The sequence below is a fragment of the Triticum dicoccoides genome, chromosome 7A (assembly GCF_002162155.2).
Source record: "Triticum dicoccoides isolate Atlit2015 ecotype Zavitan chromosome 7A, WEW_v2.0, whole genome shotgun sequence".
In the NCBI taxonomy this organism is placed as follows: domain Eukaryota; kingdom Viridiplantae; phylum Streptophyta; class Magnoliopsida; order Poales; family Poaceae; genus Triticum; species Triticum dicoccoides.
In genome coordinates this window covers 285,207,959-285,211,102 of record NC_041392.1, presented here as the reverse complement: position 1 = coordinate 285,211,102, position 3,144 = coordinate 285,207,959, and positions in this window count along the sequence as shown.

Here is a 3,144-nt window from a genome sequence, read left to right as displayed (position 1 = left end):
AAATGCACCGCGTGAAGAACCTGAACTTCTCGGCGCGTGTACCTGAACTTCACTTTGTTTTTCACGTGATTTTTTTGCTTGTAGCTCTCCATCAACTGCTCGTAGCTCTCCATTCATTCACTGGAATTGAGCAAGTGATATACCGATGGAAAGCTGCCGTAAACACACAACTTTCCTGTGTTAATCGTTTTTTCATACTCGCGATGACTTTAAAAGTTTTTCATTTGAAATTCATTTTCTGTAGTAGTTGAACTTCCTATTGTTTTCACGTTGAACTTCTATGACGTATTTTCGTTTGTAATTTTCTCATCCATTCATGAGTGTTACACAAATGATATTTCTTTTGTACAAACCTCTCTCACAATATTTTTTAACTTTCTCTGACGGAGGAATTGAACTTATAACAAAAAAAAATTAGTCTTTGCTTTTTTATTCTTTTTTAAAAACAAAATGACACCGTGTAGTACGTGAACTTCTGGCAGTTATCAATCTGAACTTCTCTCGGTTATGTGAATATATCTGAGTTCTTTATGAATTTTTATTCTGATTTTCTTAATCCTTTTTTATGAATATTGAAGTTCTATTTTTAAAAGTTGAACTTCTTATTATTTTACTTTTGAACTTCTTGTTTCCATTCTTTAATAACGAGGAAAAATCTGAGTTATCTATAATCATCAAACTTCTCCATCAATATGGACTTCCTGGTTTTATTTCCTAATTTTATTTTATGAAATTTTGAAACACTCTAGTTTTAAAAGTTGAACTTCTTATTATTTTGTTTTTGAACTTCTTGTTTCCATTCTTTAATAACGAGGAAAATCTGAGTTTTCTATAATCATCGAACTTCTCCATCTTTTTAATATGGACTTCCTGGTTTTTTCCTTAATCCTTTTTTATGAATGAAAATATTTTAAGACACAAAAACAACATTTTTGTGTGTGTCTTTGCATTAATTTGCATATCAAACCACACCATCTTCTGAAATTGAACTTCTCATTTCCTTTTTGTTTTCTTACAATATTGTTTAGCACGTCGAACCGGGTCATCTTTAGAAATTGAACTTCTCCTTTCTTTTTGTCCCAGCAGCAGTAGTTGAACTCCCCCCATTTCTAGGTTGAACTTCCGCAAACATTGCCCAAATGGGGTTTGTGATATACCGTTGGAAAGCTATGTACACGAGTAGCATGACCCAAGTCAAATTTTCGGCAAAACCTAAGCAGTTTAAGAGAAGTTTTGAAAATGGTTTTTTCTTCATACAAAAAATGTGAATCATATTTTCGATCGCATTTCTAAACCGTTTATCGGAATGAAACAAATAATATGGCATTGAAAAGCTGCTGCAAATCCGCTCCTTCCACTTTATTATTTTTATTTAGAAACCCAAGCAAAGTTTTTTATTTAGAAATGGTGAAAATCCTTTATACTTTACTTGAACTTCATAATTTACTTTTTCGAGAAACGAGAAGAACTGATTTTTTCGTATACATCTGAGCCTCTATTTTTTAAAGTGAACTTCTTGGCTTTATTATCTTGTAACAAGGTATTTTCTTGTAAGTAAACATTGAACCATTTCATTTTATAAATTTGAACTTCCAGGTTTATCCTAGAAACGAAAAAGTTATGTTTTTTAGAAACTATTTTTGAACTGCTCTGTTATTTTCATTTGACCTTCTCAGGGTTATTTAAAACCATGAAAAACTATTTTCTTTTGCAAATATTGAACAACTTTGTTATTTTAATTTGAAATTTTTGGTTATTCTTTTTTAATAGTGGGAAAATCCATGGGAATTTTTTTAGTACAGTGATAACGTTTTCTTCAACTCTCCATTCTATCAAATTTGAAATTCTCAAGTTAACACTTTTATAGTTGAAACTTTGTTTTTCTTCATGGTAAATAACCATCGAAATTTTGTGTTATCTCAATTTGAACTTTGTTTTTATTCTTTAGGAACTAGAGAAATCCAAGTTTTCTTTATAAACACTGAATCGCTCCGTTATTTTTAATTTGAACGTGTAGGTGTTTGAGAAACGAGATTTTTGTCAAAAACATTTTAAACCACACTATATTTTTAGTTTCACCTTTCCGACTTCTTGGTTATTTAAATTTGAACTTCATGTTTTCTTATTTAGAAGCACGTTATCCCGTTTTTATGAAGTTTCTATTTTCATCAAACTTTTTTTGGATTGACCGGTTAATCTTGCAGCATTATGAGTAGATCCTTTTATGTGGATGAGTGTACAAATTTTTTCACATTCTCACATTTTTGTTAATGTTCACTTCATTACATGTTGTTTCAAATTGGACCATTTTGTACTTGCCAGCAATTTTTTGTGTGTGTTTGCCTCTTTTATATTTTTTGACACCCAAAGTGTGTGTTATTTCAAAAGTGAACATTCTAAACTATGCGCAACAGAAAATATGAACTTCTCATCAACAATTTTTGTGTGTATCAACATCTTTTTGAACACACATATTTTTGGAAACAGCTTTGCAACTCTCTTCTCTTCTCTGCTCTTTCTTCGTTCTACATGAGAAAAAAAAGTTTCTCTCAATTTGTGTACTAAGCACACACATGCACAGAACATCCATATTTTTTTGGGTAGTCACATAAAAAGGTCACAGTCCCACAGGCATAAATAATCGAACTCCCCTGAATTTGAGTAGTAATACATGGACTTCTCCTATACAAAACTGTTCATCTTTGATACATCGCCATGGCCTGCTGAAAATTGACACTTTGGACTGCAGCATACTTTGAGCCAGCAGGGGAAGAGGCGCTTGAAGGTGCCTGCTGGAGCTGTGATGTGGAGGCGATGGTGGCGGAAGAAGCCGGACCAGGTTGGGGAGCAGGGACATGGATCTCCATTGAGGATGATCTTGAGGTGAGGAAAGAAGATGTACTGGAGTTGGCAGAGGAGATGTGGGGATAACCGATGGTGGGGCTGCAGCGCCGGACGGGAGCCGCGGCGGCACATGGTGGCAGGGGCCGGCAGCGGCATCGCGGGAGGAGGCAGGCAGCGGCGGCATGGCGTAGCGGCACCTGGGGTTGCCAGGGCGGTGGATCGCGTGGTTGGCGGGTGCGGCGATGCCTGGGGTTCGCGGGGACAGCGGCGGCTCGCGTGGTTGGCGGGGGTGATATCGAG